The sequence below is a fragment of the Bos javanicus genome, chromosome 3 (assembly GCF_032452875.1).
Source record: "Bos javanicus breed banteng chromosome 3, ARS-OSU_banteng_1.0, whole genome shotgun sequence".
Classification (NCBI taxonomy): domain Eukaryota; kingdom Metazoa; phylum Chordata; class Mammalia; order Artiodactyla; family Bovidae; genus Bos; species Bos javanicus.
Genome location: NC_083870.1, coordinates 100,633,938 through 100,650,433, shown reverse-complemented (window position 1 = coordinate 100,650,433; position 16,496 = coordinate 100,633,938). Strand labels below are relative to the sequence as shown.

The 16,496-nt window shown below is 41.6% G+C and overlaps 1 protein-coding gene across 6 annotated transcripts in view; it reads right to left on the bottom strand.

Moving 5' to 3' along the window:
* Positions 1-16,438, bottom strand: part of GPBP1L1 (GC-rich promoter binding protein 1 like 1) — a 71,770-nt gene extending 55,332 nt beyond the window's left edge. Inside the window, exon 1 of one of the 6 annotated variants that reach the window (XM_061413122.1) lies at positions 16,299-16,438. The gene's annotated coding sequence lies outside the window, so the exon portion shown is untranslated. Of the gene's footprint in view, positions 1-14,601; positions 14,806-15,216; positions 15,336-16,298 lie in introns of those variants that run through there. The other 5 variants (XM_061413121.1, XM_061413120.1, XM_061413123.1 and 2 more) reach the window with 5 other exon arrangements.
* Between the last annotated feature and the right edge of the window lie 58 nt (positions 16,439-16,496).

Below are 16,496 nucleotides of genomic sequence, written 5' to 3'. Positions count from 1 at the left end.
TGACTCACTGGAAAAGACTCTGATGCTGGGAGGGATTAGGGGCAGGAGGAAAAGGGGACGACAGAGGATGAGATGGCTGGATGGCATCACCGACTTGATGGATGTTGAGTTTGAGTGAACTCTGGGAGTTGGTGATGGACAGGGAGGTCTGGCGTGCTGCGATTCATGGGGTCACAAAGAGTTGGACACGACTGAGTGACTGAACTGAACTGTACAGCAGGAAATGATCACACTAGAGATGTGTATAAACAAAATGGATGACTCTCACAAAGTAGAATAAAAAAGTTGTTAAAATTAAACTATGATACCATATAAAGTTTAAAAAAATGAGTACAAAAAATAAAAATAAAAAAGGAGTAACAGTATCAGATAGTTTTGGGAAGTGCTTAGTCACTCAGTCGAGTCTGACTCTTCGTGACCCCATTGACTGTAGCCCACCAGACTCCTTTGTCCGTGGCGATTTTCCAGGCCAGAATACTGGAGTGGGTTGCCATGCCCTCCTCCAAGGGATCTTCCCAACCCAGGGATTGAACTCAGGTCTCCCACATTGCAGGCGGATTCTTTACCATCTGAGCTACTAGGGAAGTCCAAGAATGCTGGAGTGGGTAGCCTATCCCTTCTGCAGGGGAACTTCCCAGGAATCAAACCGGGGTCTCTTGCACTGCAGGCAAATTCTTTACCAGCTAAGCTACTAAAGGAAGCCTTAGTTTTGGGATATAGTCAAAGAAAGCAAAATGACTTAAAAATGCAAGAGAATGACAAACACCGAATTCAGGATGAAAGACACAGAGATATATAATCAAAAAGGAACACATATAAGGGCTTCAATTCTGCATACTGGCGTAAGGATAAACATAGAGGTCAATGGAGCAGAACCAAGAAACCAGAAGTAAACCTGCTAAGTATGCCCAAATGATTTTTAACAAAGAAGCCAAGATAATATTAACAGGGGAAAAAATGGTCTTTCTTTTCAACAAACAGTGCAATGATCACTGGATATTCACTACAACAATACAAAAATTAACTATAAGTGGGTCAAAAGCCTTAGTTTAAGAGCTAAAAGTAAACAGAGGAGTGATTTTAAGTTAGGGAACGATAAATTGAACTTCCTTATCAAAATTAAAAACACTTGTGGTTCAAAGGACACAGTCAGGAAAGTGAAAGGACAACATAGAAAGAAAACATCTGCAAATCATATACCACGTAAGGGACTTGTATTCAAAATAATACCACAATAAAATATCACCTTACACCTATGACAATAGTTATTGATATTATAAAAAGGACAAGATACTGTCGAGGACGTAGAGAAAAGGGAACCCTTATGCACTGTTCATTGGAATGTAAACTAGTGCCGTCACTATGGAAAACAGTATGGAGGTTCTTCAAAAATTTAAAAACAGAATTATCAAATGATCCAGCAATTCCAGTTCTGAGTTTTTTCCAAAGGAAAGGAAAACACTAACTTGAAAAGCTATGCACCCCCATGCATGTACACACACACACACCCTGAAATATTATTCAGCCATAAAAAAGAATGAATTCTCGCCATTTTCAAAAATATGGATGAACTTCGAGGGTACAAGGCTAAGTGAAGTAAGACAGAGAGACAAATACTTTATGATCTCACTTATGTACAATCTAAAAAAGCAGCACCAAGCTCATATACAGAGAACAGACTGGTAATTGCCAGAGGTGGAGTGGGGTGTGCCCAATGGTTAAAGGGGTCAAAAGGGACAAACTTCCAGTTACAAAATAAATAAGCTATGGGGATAAAAGGCAGAGCATGGTGACTACAGTTAATTATGTTGTTTAGCCGCCAAGTCATGTCTGACTCTTTTGCGACCCCATGGACTATAGCCTGCCAGCCTCCTCTGTTCATAGGACTTCCCAGGCAAGGATACTGGAGTGGTTTGCCATTTCCTCCTCCAGGGGATCTTCCCTACCCACGGATCAAATGTGCATCTCCTGCAGATGCAGGTGGATTCTTTACTGCTGAGCCACCAGGGAAGCCCCACAGTTAATTATGTCGTTCAGTCGCCCAGTTGTGGCCAACTCTTTGTGACCCCATGGACTGCAGCACGCCAGGCGTCTCTGTTGATTATACTCAGTGCATATTTAAAAGCTCCAAATTCTCATTACAAGAAAAAAATTCTGTAACTATATGGTGACAAATGTTAACTAGACTTATTGTGCTGCTTATTTTGCGATTATCTGCTATAATTATAAAATTATCATATACACCTGAAATGAAATGTCAAACTTCAATTAAAAAAGAATCCTACAACACAACAGTAAAAAGACAACCCAATTAAAAAACGAGAGAGGATATGAATAGACATTTCTCTCAAGATACCCGAGACCAAGGGGTCACTTCAGAAGTTTCTTAAAAAGTCAGTTACCATATGAATCAGCAATTCCACTTCTAGAAAGATCCAAGAAAGATGTAGACATATATCCACACAAAAACTTGACATGAACATTCATAACAGCATTACTAACAACTGCAAAGAGGTAAAAATGCAAATGCCCATCAACTGATGAGTAAACAAACAAAATGTGGAATATTCATACAATAGACTATATGGCAAAAAAAAAAGAAAAATACTGAAACATACTACAACATGTACGAAAATTAAAAACATTATGCTTAGCGAAGGAAACCAGACACAAAAGACCACATACTGTATAATTGTATTTATATGTAATGTCCAAAATAGGCAATTCCAGAGACAGAAAGGAGATTAGTGGCTGCCTAGAGTTGAAGAGGTGAATGTTAATGGTCATGAGACTTCTTTCTGGGGTGATGAAAATGTTCTAAAATTAGATAGTAGCGATGGTTATACAACTGTGAATATAGTAAAAAAACAAACCCCAAAACCCATTAAATTGTACATGTAAAGTGGGTAATTTGTTATGTAAATTCTATCTCAATAAAGCTGTCTTTAAAAAATTAGGCCAAGGATTAATAACAAACAAGGAACTTGTACAAAGTAGCAACACTCAAATTAGTTTCTTGTTGCAAGTGGCAAGACTTACTGTTTAATATATGGACGCAACTATTATCACCTTAATCCAAGAATCAACCTTAGCACTACTAAAAGTAGGTCAACCAGGTATTATGTGCATTATGACATGATGCAAAATGAGATAGAGCTATGATGTATTCTCACCAAAATGTTTAGATATAAATCCATCAAGCTTTTACCTGTAAACTTTAGAGATAAACACAGGAACAAAAGGAACAAACTAAGTGATACCTTAAGAATGCAACTGTACAAAAGCATTCTCAGGACAACCAGTCCAGTCTCAAAGTCAACATCACCGAAAAATAAGGACTAAGCTAGGTTAAAGGCTTCCCAGGTGGTGCAAGCGGTAAAGAATCCGACTGCCAATGCAGGAGACACAGATTCAATCCCTGGGTCGGAAAGATCCCCTGGCAAAGAAAATGGCAACCCACTCCAGTACTCTTGCCTGGGAAATCCCATGGACAGAGAAGCCTGGCGGGTTATAGTCAATGGGGTCACAAGAGTCAGACACAACTTAGCAACCGAACTACAAAGCTAGATTAAAGACAAATTAAACAAAGTGCATTTTAAATTACTTTTATTTTTACTTTATTTTTGGCCACACTGCACAGCTTGTGGGATTTTAGTTCCCCAATCAGGGAATGAGCCCAGGCCACGGAACCAAAGCGTTGAGCCCTAACCTGCCAAGAAATTCCCTAAAAAAAGGGTTAACAATGGACAAGGCACTGGTTCAGATAGTAGTTTGGATAACCAGTAGTAGCAAACAGTTTTTTTGGGATCAGCTGGGGAAATCTGAATAATAGCACCTGCATACCAAAGGAAAGGAATATGGAGTGTGGTATCACTCAGTTAAAAAAAAAGCCAAGCTGTAAACCGATCTCATTTTAGTAAAATAAAAGTAAAAACTTACATATATGTGCTCAGAGAAAGATCTTGGGAGGAAATGCACCAAAAGATAACAGCAGTGATTTCTGAATGACAGGAATGTCAAGTTTTTATTTTTACATATCTGTATACTCTAATATTCTACACAGCAGATTCATTGGTTTGTTTTTTTTTAAATAAAAGAATTAAAGACATAATCAGACGGGGGGCTTTAATAAACTAACAGTGTCCAGGCCTTATCCCATATATATTTAAAAACGTTGAGAACAACTGCTCTTAAGAATTGGGAGTGGATAAAAGGGAAAATTCCTGTCTAGGTTTGTCTTTAAAAAAAGACATTCATGGGCTTCTTAACTTATTGAGTTAGGAAGGAGACCACTCTAAATAGAGGCAATAACTATATCTTATAGAAGGAGCAAATTATATTAGTCAATTTTACAAATTAGGATCCTTGGTTGAAAAAAAGAAATCCGGGTTTCGGTATACTAGCAGAATAGGAAATTTATCAACAGGATAATGAGAGTTCAAAAAAAAAAAAAAAAAAGATTTGGCAAACCTGTAAAAAATTAAGTCAAGCAGTCAAAATCACCAACCAAAGTCACATCACAGGAAGAAGTCTCTCAGAAAACTGCCCACTAGCTAGTATGCCACTGCCACAAGTTAACAGAATTAATTCTAAACTGTCCTTGCTCCTTTGTATCTCTCCCACTCCAGACTCGAGTACCCAGTCAAGTGTATTTGATTGGCTCAGCTGGGTCACAGCTACCAGGGGCCTGGGAAAGAAAGTATATGCGTGTATGCAAACAAGTTACATGTCCTTTTCCAGTTTCCACTCCCATCAAGTTTCACAAAAAGGCGATACTGGAACAGGGTTAAATGGCAAACAGACAAAAGAAACAAAGAAAAGTCCAATTACTAGAATGTTCAACATACTACGAACAAAGCTAGTGGAGGTGATAGAATTCCAGTTGAGCTATTCCAAATCCTGAAAGATGATGCTGTGAAAGTGCTGCACTCAATATGCCAGCAAATTTGGAAAACTCAGCAGTGGCCACAGGACTTGAAAAGGTCAGTTTTCATTCCGATCCCAAAGAAAGGCAATGCCAAAGAATGCTCAAACTACCACACAATTGCAGTCATCTCACACGCTAGTAAAGTAATGCTCAAAATTCTCCAAGCCAGGCTTCAGCAATATGTGAACCATGAACTTCCTGATGTTCAAGCTGGTTTTAGAAAAGGCAGAGGAACCAGAGATCAAATTGCCAACATCCGCTGGATCATGGAAAAAGCAAGAGAGTTCCAGAAAAACATCTATTTCTGCTTTATTGACTATGCCAAAGCCTTTGACTATGTGGATCACAATAAACTGTGGAAAATTCTGAGAGAGATGGGAATACCAGACCACCTGACCTGCCTCTTGAGAAATCTGTATGCAGGTCAGGAAGCAACAGTTAGAACTGGACATGGAACAACAGACTGGTTCCAAATAGGAAAAGGAGTATGTCAAGGCCGTATATTGTCACCCTGCTTATTTAACTTCTATGCAGAGTACATCATGAGAAACACTGGGCAGGAAGAAACTCAAGCTGGAATCAAGATTGCCAGGAGAAATATCAATAACCTCAGATATGCAGATGACACCACCCTTATGGCAGAAAGTGAAGAGGAACTAAAAAGCCTCTTGATGAAAGTGAAAGTGGAGAGTGAAAAAGTTGGCTTAAAGCTCAACATTCAGAAAACGAAGATGAAAAAAAAAAAAAGAAAGAAAGAAAATGAAGATCATGGCATCCGGTCCCATGACTTCATGGGAAATAGATGGGAAACAGTGGAAACAGTGTCAGACTTTATTTTTCTGGCCTCCAAAATCACTGCAGATGGTGACTGCAGCCATGAAATTAAAAGACGCTTACTCCTTGGAAGGAAAGTTATGACCAACCTAGATAGCATATTCAAAAGCAGAGACATTACTTTGCCAACAAAGGTCCGTCTAGTCAAGGCTATGGTTTTTCCTGTGGTCATGTACGGATGTGAGAGTTGGACTATGAAGAAGGCTGAGCGCTGAAGAATGGATGCTTTTGAACTGTGGTGTTGGAGAAGACTCTTGAGAGTCCCTTGGACTGTAAGGAGATCCAACCAGTCCATTCTGGAGATCAGCCCTGGGATTTCTTTGGAAGGAATGATGCTAAAGCTGAAATTCCAGTACTTAGGCCACCTCATGCAAAGAGTTGACCCATTGGAAAAGACTCTGATGCTGGGAGGGATTGGGGGCAGGAGGAGAAGGGGACGACAGAGGATGAGATGAGCGACTGATCTGATCTGATGTGATCAACATATAAATCTTCCCAGTATTCCCATTAGTAACAAATTTTAATCATTGTACCTCTGATTCATTCTCCAAAAAACATTTCCTGAAAGTAATTTCCCAAAGTATAAAATTTTTAGACTAAAATTTGCAACCTTTCTCAGGTAGTTATCTCCTTTCCAACATTTTGTTATTAAAAGGTCACAAGCACCTGCTGCAAACATACGTATATACTATCCCACTAATAGAAATGTAGTTTACTTAAATCACAACAGTTCCGAATAAACAAACATCTTATGAAACATACTATGTTACAAAAGTATATTTATCACCTGATGCATCTGACACATTAAATTCTGGCTATATGAGTCAGGTAACTAAGTGGATTAGTTTTATGTACAAGCATATTTAAAAATCTCTTCTCAAGAATAAGTTTTTTGCTCAAAATCCAAACATTACTTTTAAGTTAGGAGAGCAGACTCAGGATCTGGTTGGCTCTGCCATGTACTAGCTGCATGACTTTGGACAAGTCACTTCACCTCTTTTTGCTTCAAATCATTATCTGTAATTGGAGATTGTTGGAAAGTCAATGATTAAGTGAGTGAATATAAGCAAAGTGTTAAGAACAGTGCCTGGATGCTTTACTCAGGGAAATAACAAAGGGTCTTGTTTACAGTGAGTACTTCATAGGTGTAATGCTTAATAGTTAAGGACTTCAGTTCAGTTCAGTTGCTCAGTCGTGTCGGACTCTCTTTGAGACCCCATGAATCGCAGCACACCAGGCCTCCCTGTCCATCACCAACTCACGGAGTTCACTCAGACTCATGCCCATCGAGTCAGTGATGCCATCCAGCCATCCCATCCTCTGTCGTCCCCTTCTCCTCTTGCCCCCAATCCCTCCCAGCATCAGAGTCTTTTCCAATGAGTCAACTCTTCGCATGAGGTGGCCAAAGTACTGGAGTTTCAGCCTTAGCATCATTCCTTCCAAAGAAATCCCAGGGCTGATCTCCTTCAGAATGGACTGGTTGGATCTCCTTGCAGTCCAAGGGACTCTCAAGAGTCTTCTCCAACACCACAGTTCAAAAGCATCAATTCTTTGGCACTCAGCCTTCTTCACAGTCCAACTCTCACATCCATACATGACCACTGGAAAAACCATAGCCTTGACTAGACGGACCTTTGTTGGCAAAGCAATGTCTCTGCTTTTGAATATGCTATCTAGGTTGGTCATAACTTTCCTTCCAAGGAGTAAGCGTCTTTTAATTTCATGGCTGCAGTCACCATCTGCAGTGATTTTGGAGCCCCCCAAAATAAAGTCTGACACTGTTTCCCCATCTATTTCCCATGAAGTGATGGGACCAGATGCCATGATCTTTGTTTTCTGAATGTTGAGCTTTAAGCCAACTTTTTCACTCTCCACTTTCACTTTCATCAAGAGGCTTTTTAGTTCTTCTTCACTTTCTGCCATAAGGGTAGTGTCATCTGCATATCTGAGGTTATTGATATTTCTCCTGGCAATCTTGATTCCAGCTTGTGTTTCTTCCAGTCCAGCGTTTCTCATGATGTACTCTGCATAGAAGTTAAATAAGCAGGGTGACAATATACGGCCTTGACATACTCCTTTTCCTATTTGGAACCAGTCTGTTGTTCCATGTCCAGTTCTAACTGTTGCTTCCTGACCTGCATACAGATTTCTCAAGAGGCAGGTCAGGTGGTCTGGTATTCCCATCTCTCTCAGAATTTTCCACAGTTTATTGTGATCCACATAGTCAAAGGCTTTGGCATAGTCAATAAAGCAGAAATAGATGTTTTTCTGGAACTCTCTTGCTTTTTCCATGATCCAGCGGATGTTGGCAATTTGATCTCTGGTTCCTCTGCCTTTTCTAAAACCAGCTTGAACATCAGGAAGTTCATGGTTCACGTATTGCTGAAGCCTGGCTTGGAGAATTTTGAGCATTACTTTACTAGCGTGTGAGATGACTGCAATTGTGTGGTAGTTTGAGCATTCTTTGGCATTGCCTTTCTTTGGGATTTTAATGAAAACTGACCTTTTCAAGTCCAGTGGCCACTGCTGAGTTTTCCAAATTTGTTGGCATATTGAGTGCAGCACTTTAACAGCATCATCTTTCAGGATTTGAAATAGCTCAACTGGAATTCCATCACCTCCACTAGCTTTGTTCGTACTGATGCTTTCTAAGGCCCACTTGACTTCACATTCCAGGATGCCTGGCTCTAGGTCAGTGATCACACCATCGTGATTATCTGGGTTTTGAAGATCTTTTTTGTACAGTTCAGGGATTTAAAAAAAAGCAGAGACATTACTTTGTCAGCAAAGGTCCGTCTAGTCAAGGCTATGGTTTTTCCAGTGGTCATGTATGGATGTGAGAGTTGGACTGTGAAGAAAGCTGAGCACCGAAGAATCGATGCTTTTGAACTGTGGTGTTGGAGAAGACTCTTGAGAGTCCCTTGGACTACAAGGACATCCAACCAGTCCATCCCAAAGGAGATCAGCCCTGGGTGTTCACTGGCAGGACTGACGCGGAGGCTGAAACTCCAGTACTTTGGCCACCTCATGCGAAGAGTTGACTCATTGGGAAAGACCCTGATGCTGGGAGGGATTGGGGGCAGGAGGAGAAGGGGACGACAGAGGATGGGATGGCTGGATGGCATCACAGACTCGATGCACATGAGTTTGGGTGAACTCCGTGAGTTGGTGATGGACAGGGAGGCCTGGTGTGCTGCAATTCATGGGGTCACAAAAGAGTTGGACAAGACTGAGTGATTGAACTGAACTGAGCAGGGATAAACGGGCTTCCCAAGTGGCACTAGTGGTAAAGAACCTGACTGCTAATGCAGGAGACATAAGAGACATGGGTTTGATCCCTAGGTGGGGAAGATCCCCTGGAGGAGGGCACGGCAACCCGCTCCAGTATTCTTGCCCAGAGAATTCCATGGACAGAGGAGCCTGGTAGGCTGCCTACAGTCCATTGGGTTACAGAGTTGGACACAACTGAAGTGGCTTGGCTCGCACATGCACACACAGGGCAGGGGTAAACAATAGGGGAAAAAATGCTGTTTTGAGAAGAGAAATTTTCAGACCAAACAGGCTGAGGAAACTACTCACTAGTAACCAAAAAAAAAGACAAAACCACTACAAACCCAGCATATTTAGCTCAATTTTATAATACAACAAATATACACTGTTGCTGCTGCTGCTGCTAAGTCGCTTCAGTCATGTCCGACTCTGTGCGACCCCATAGATGGCAGCCCACCAGGCTCCCCTGTCCCTGGGATTCTCCAGGCAAGAACACTGGGGTGGGTTGCCATTTCCTTCTCCAATGCAGAAAAGTGAAAGGGAAGCCACTCAGTCGTCTCCGACTCTTAGCGATACAATGGACTGCAGCCCACCAGGCTCCTCCGTCCATGGGATTTTCCAGGCAAGAGTACTGGAGTGGGGGGCCATCGCCTAGGCAGGGAAAAAAAGGACAAGAAACAAACTACCTGGAAAAGTTAACACTGAATTGGGCACAGGACCAAAACAAACACTCCATTTTATAACCATGTTGAAGGAGGGTTAATATCTCATACAATTTCTCTATGCTGCTCAACAGAGAAATTGCAAGAAAATGATATGAGAAACACTGAACAAACCAGAAGAAAAAAAAAGGCTACCAATTTACAGGAAAATCTAGAATGTGGGAAACTGCAGGAGAAATAACCTGGTTTCTTCAACAAAGTACAAGGGAAAAAACCCAGAAGAAATATACAAACTAATAGGCTTAAAAGAATATCAGTCAATTACAGTGTGTGGGACCTGGATACTGATTCAAATAAAGAGAAGTCAACAGAAAAGTAATAACTAGAAAAGGAAAAAAAGAATACTGAAAAGCCCATGTGCAACCATCTGTTCAGATTCCATAGAATTTAATTCAATGAGTAAAAGATAAAGACAATTTTGAAAAATTTGACAATTATGAAGTGCTTACAATAGTCAGGCATTGTATTAAGAACTACACAAATGTTATTTCATTTGTTTACCACAAAAACTCTATGAGAAGGTACTATTATCCCCATTTAACAAAGCAGCAGGCAGAAATCATACCTAAAACTTTACCAAAGTCTCAAAGCTTTAAGTGGTAATGCAGAGATTCAAACCAAGGGCACTATGACCACCATACCACCATGCCATCTCTCTACATGATGTGGTGAAAATCCAGCTTCGGAATCAGACAGCTGTCTTAGTTCCCAGCTCTCACTATGTTATGCAAACCACTGAACTTCTTGGATCCTCTGTACATTTACATATAGAAGAATTAATATCACCTATTTAAACAAGCATTTTAAGGAGTAACAACATATACATATATATATATATATATATATATATATATATAAAATGGACTCTGTTACACCCTCTAGTTTATGAAGCCTTCAATAAATGGTTCTCACTATCCTTCTACCATAACCTGGTAAGACTAATTAGAAAGCAGAGCTAATAATTAATAAGCACATAGATGGAACACTGGAATAGTTCTACCTTTTAATTAACTAACTAAAGAACCCCCAAACCAACTTTTCAACATACTTGTAAACTTCAAGGACAGCAGTAATTCAGAAGAGAACTTTTTTATATAATGACATTTAAATATATAATCTTTGGTGGCTCAGACAGTGAAGTATCTGCCTGAAATGCAGGAGACCCAGGTTCGATCCCTAGGTTGGGAAGATCCCCCGGAGAAGGGAATGACAACCCACTCCAGTGTTCTTCCCTGGAGAATTCCATGGACAGAGGAGCCTGGTGGGCTACAGTCCATGGGGTCACAAAGATTCGGACATGACTGAGGGACTAACACAAAGCAGAGTTTGCAATATAAAGTATAATCAAACTTAATTCTTAAAAGGCAAAAAAACAAAAACACCACCAACTTATTCCACACATACAGACCTGCTACTCAGAAAAGCGCACTAAAACTTTGTTCATACTGATGATCCTCTTGTCTGACATCTGATTAATATATGGCAAAGTAGTTTTATTATAGAAAAGGAAGGTAAGCTTAATGACTATGTTAAAAATTAACTCCTTTAAGAAACACAGCTTTCTGTGTTGTTATCCTGTGAATATTTTTGTGCTTATCTGTTAAACTACTAAGTTCCTGGGTGGTAGGAATGTTTTATAGTCATCTAGGCATTCCTAGACCTTAGCAGGCTGAAACTGGCACCACAGTACAGCTTCCAACATTTCTTAAAGTGTGTCTTAAAAGAATGACTGAACCATTTTGTTTGAAAAATAACATGTCCAACAGACGAGTTAAAGGTCGATTTTTTAAAATAATAAATAATTTTTATTATTACTATTATTTTTTGTCATGCCATGCTGCATGCAGGATCTTACTTCTCTAGCCATGTATCAAACCCAGGTTTCCTTGCAATGAAAGCGAAGAGTCTTAATCACTGGATTGCCAGGGAAGTCTGACCAAAAGGCTGATTATTTGCTTCAGTAAATAAAAATAACTACTAGATGCCTTTAAATATTTGCCGAGTATATTTGAAATCACCTGTAAAATTCATAACATGAGCAATATTTTACCTCATTAGTTAAGATATACCTGTGGACAAAAGAATTTCAGCTTATCTCACTGAATTATTTTCCAAGGTTGATTGTAGCCAGTTTTGTTTTGAGCAGAAATCCAGTGGGAAATAAAAAATCAGTCTGATTTTGAAGTGACTTGGGCAGCTACCTCTCAGCACAACCACATATCAAACTGCAGACAATGGCAACTATAGTCAGTTACGAAGTAGTATGTTTTCTATGTATGAAAGAAAAGAAACAAAGTGAAGTTGCTCAGCCATGTCTGACTCTTTGGGACCCCATGGACTTCAGCTTACCAGACCCCTCCGTCCATGGGATTTTCCAAGCAGGAGTACTGGAGTGGGTTGCTATTTCCTTCTCCAGGGGATCTTCCCAACCCAGGGATCGAACCCAGGTCTCCCGCTTGTAGGCAGATGCTTCACGGTCTGAGCCACCAGGGCAGTCCCTTTCTATGAATGGGGAAAGCCAAAACTTCATTCAAGTTTTTCATCTTAGTATCAGCCAGATTCCTTCCCCATTACAATTATTTGAAAAACCATAAATACCACAATTTGCCTTTTCCACAAACTACTTTTTCAGTTGGGATATTTAAAAAATTGCTTAGGTTTAAATACGTACTAGTTGGATGAATATCTGAACTTATTTTCCTCAACTAAAATAATGGGAATAAAACAATATCTACCTCACAGGAATAAACTAATAAAAATATAAAGCAATTCAAGCAACTGTAAGCCTCTGGCACATTAGTTACTCCTGTTACTAAGTGCATACACTTTATGTTTTAATCATAAAACAAAGATACGCAATTTGTTGGAAGTATGATTCAAAATTGTTATGTTTTATCTAAGTATTTAAATATTAATTACAAGCAGAAATATGTCCCAGATTTCTTGTCATTCCAAACTTATTAAAATGGCTGCATGTGCTGTCCTCAACCAAACTACTAAACAGCCACTGACAAGAAAACCAAGCTGAATTCATTCAAAATAAAAATGGCTTCCTAACACCCCGCCACGACCAAATTTCAAGAGCTTTGCTAAGATGCTATTCAGAATCAATTGAAAGAATATTGGTATCAGTATGTACAGTTTCGAGAACCTTTAAAAAAAAAAAAGAGGTCTCACCCAAGTTTATGGGTTCAGTAGTCAACAAAAGAAAAACACAAAGCAATTGACTTGTAATTTCTATAAATCACTTTAAACGTTTTTTCTGTAAAACCACCAAAATAATTTAAGAACAACAAAAAATCCCAGGGGAGTTGACAAAAGTAAACTTTCATATTGAACGAATGTGGAGAGGTAAATTGAAATTGACTCCCTAGGGAAGGAAGATGAAGTAAAATAGTTTATTTTCCTATTAATTCCAAACTTCTCATTCACAATTAGCACTTTATTATTTTATCTTTTAGACAGATTTCAACTTGAAACTGGAGCATCTTCCCAAATACTGAAGTTAACTGTTTTTGATTTCCATTCTATGCCCTTTTGTTTTCAGTTAAACCTCTGGATCTAATGTTGTTTTTTAAGCTGCAAACAAAAAAACAGCCTTTTGTTTGAAAGGGCACAACAATCAGGCACTCCACTTAAAGTCTGTTTTCATTTGTCTTACATTCTTCTGATACGTGTCCCAATATAAAAGACCTTAGAAAAGGCCAGCAATCGACCAAACTGCAAATCTAAGTCTATTGAAGACCAATCACTATACTTATTGGAAGGAATTACACAGAATGTGACTTCTGTTACTAAACTAAACATGAGCCACCATAAACTTTATTTTTCCCAGATAAGCAATAAACATTAAGAGCATGTATTTTAACAAATATGACAAACCAACTTAACAGCACAAAGTTGGCTGATAAAATTAACACCACAGCACAATTTCAAAACTATAAGCAACTACCAAAAAAACCGCACCCACTCTTATGTAAACTTTTGGAGTAAGCAAACTACTTTAGCCTCACCTTTGTTTTCAGCTAGCAAAGGCTCTTCAAGACAAGACAACAGTAAGATCAAAAGACCCAGTTGTTGAAAAATAACTAAGGAAAAATAACTAAGAATTCAAGACTTGTTAACGTGTTTAAGTTACTAAGCTCGGGGCACTTCCCCAAGCTACAGCCATTTTAGATTCAGCCTTTCTTTTGAGTTTCACGGAGAGTAGGGAGAAGTAGACAGATGTAAAACAGAAAAAGTCCTCACTAAAACACTTAAAGATCGACCAGCTTTTTTCTTCAGATAGGGAGGAGTCGGTAGAGGCTGGACAGACGATCTAAATTAACGAAAACACCTCGCTACCAAGGGGAACCGGAACACTGGGGGCAGGGGTGCGGGGTTAAAGCTCTTCTTTCCCCCTCAGATACCCCACATTTGACTCACACGTTTTTTTCCCCTTAGATTTTTCCATCACTGGGAAACAAAAGCCCTTGGCTCTAATTTAAGAAGGAGAAAGAAAAAGTAACCGTAAACCAAGCTACTCAATCACCAATACGCCGGAACGCCTGGAGAGGAGCCAGAGAGCCGCAGGTGAGCGTTCCGACCCGAAGAGCAAAGTTAAAGTAGGAGCGCTCTGGCTCTCGACGACGCTCGTGTGCAACGCTCCACGCGTGGGGGAAGGTGCCCCGTTCGAACCACACGACCCGTGGGCTCCGCTCCCGGTCCTCGGACCGACCTACACCCAACCACCTGTGTGAGAGCCTCCTTCAACTTGTTTCAGCAGCCGGTCAGGCAGGCACCGGGTGGAGCCCTGCGCCGGATCACTCACGATCCCCTACTGCCCCGTTGTCGAGAACTCTCACTCACCGGGCAGTGGAGGGGCTACAGTTAGGGACCAGTCGCAGCGTCTGAGGGCGAGTCCCCAGCTTCCTGATCCGGCAGAGGTGGAGAGCCCACAACCATAACAAAGGTCTTCCCAAAATGGCTGCCCGGCCCACAAGGCCCAGGAGGGGCAGACCGGGTGGACGGGGAGGAGCGACGACCAGCCCGGCCCTCCCCCGATCTCACCCCGCCTCACACACGCCCACCCGTTCGCACCACCCACAAGGGCGCACGCGCATGCGCATGAGCCCTGTTCGGGGTGACCCCCGCCGGCGCCCCAAGCAGCCAACGTTTAGCCGAGGGGACGGCGGTTATTCCCTGCCCCGCCCCCAGCTCCCTCCGCTGCGTCTCTTGGCGGCGCCCCCGCCCCTCTACAGAGTTGAACACTGTCTTTCCTAGCGCCGCCTCAGAGGCAGAGACCAGCTAGATTTGGTACTCCCCTTCACATCTCCTCTCCAGGCACTAGGGCCTGGGCGCCGGTGAATGAGTGGGTGGGGGTGTGTATGTGCACCCGTTTTTCCCCGCCCCTTCATTCTGCACCTTCCCACAGCCCATCTCTCAGCAAGCGCACTTCTCCAAACTACATCTACAAATACTAACAAACCGGTTTTGTAGGCGCGTGTGTTTTCCGACCCTTTCCCACCTTCGGCGCCTTCCTTCTTTCACGTGCGCGCGCCGTTAAGACTCCAGCCCCCAGCAGGCCACACGGCCGGGCTTTGGCGGCCTGAGTGGCTGGTCCCGACGCACTACCCGCTGGGAGTGGTAGTTCCGCCCGACCGCTGGCGTCACGCCCCCGTCCCAGTACTGGGCGGTTTTCTGGCCAGAGCCTGCTCCAGTGCCAGGGCGGAGAAGCTGTTTCTTCAGCCCTAAGTCTCATTGGGTATCGCATAACGGGAAGGGGCGGCGCTGCCATGGCCGAGAAGGAAATAAAAGTGAAAGCCTATGGCGACTGAAAAGTGTTACTATTAGGAAGAATTGGCTGTGAATCTGTTCTGTACGAGAGGCTAAACCATGTGATATCCGGCAACCAGGAAGCTAGACTACCTAGAATCGGGAGGAATGGAGAAACTGGCTAGCGTGGGCTCCTGCAGCTCTCCTTTTGTTTTCAGATAAACGCGCAAATTGCCTGATGGTGTTTCCTTTGATAGACTGTGAAATGGAGGCCCGGAGAAGGGAAGGGACCTGCTCAAGGTCACAAAGCCCACAAATAAAAGTTAAAGCAGAGAGTGACAGGAGGAATAATCTAACTTACGGATCACCCTAAAGGCTCTTAACACACTTTTCATGAAAATAAAAGTCTTGCCCCTTGTTTTCTTTATTTCTTAACAAAATTTCCAGGCACCAGCAAAGAGAATGAAGTGGAACTTTTTTCCCCTGAAGTAGTACTAGTTCAGTACCTTAATGAGCTGTGAGATATGCCCAGGCTATCCTAGAAACCCCTTTTTAATGCAAAGTCAAAAATGAGTTCCAGGGACTTCGCTGGTGAGCCACTGGCTAAGACTCTGCACTCTCAGTCTAAGGGGTTCCAGTTCGATCCCTGGTCGGGGAACTAGATCCCACATGCTGCAACTAAGACCCGGGGCAGCCAAATTAATAAATATTTTTTAAAAAGAAAAAATGAGTTCCAGAGATAGCAAGCAATTTGGCCAAGTCATACTTGACCTGGACTCCGAATCTCCTACCTTCTTATACCACCATCACTCCGTAATTGCACTCTACATTCCCGAACTCTGCTGTGCAGATTTTGTTGGCTGGGAAACCTGTACTAGAAAGGAAAGGACCATTTAAGTACCCTACAGACTTAAAAAGCCAGTTTCTACTAGAACTAAGATTTTACAGAAAATCCAGGGTGGGACCTAGTTAGCGCTGGTCAAGTTTCC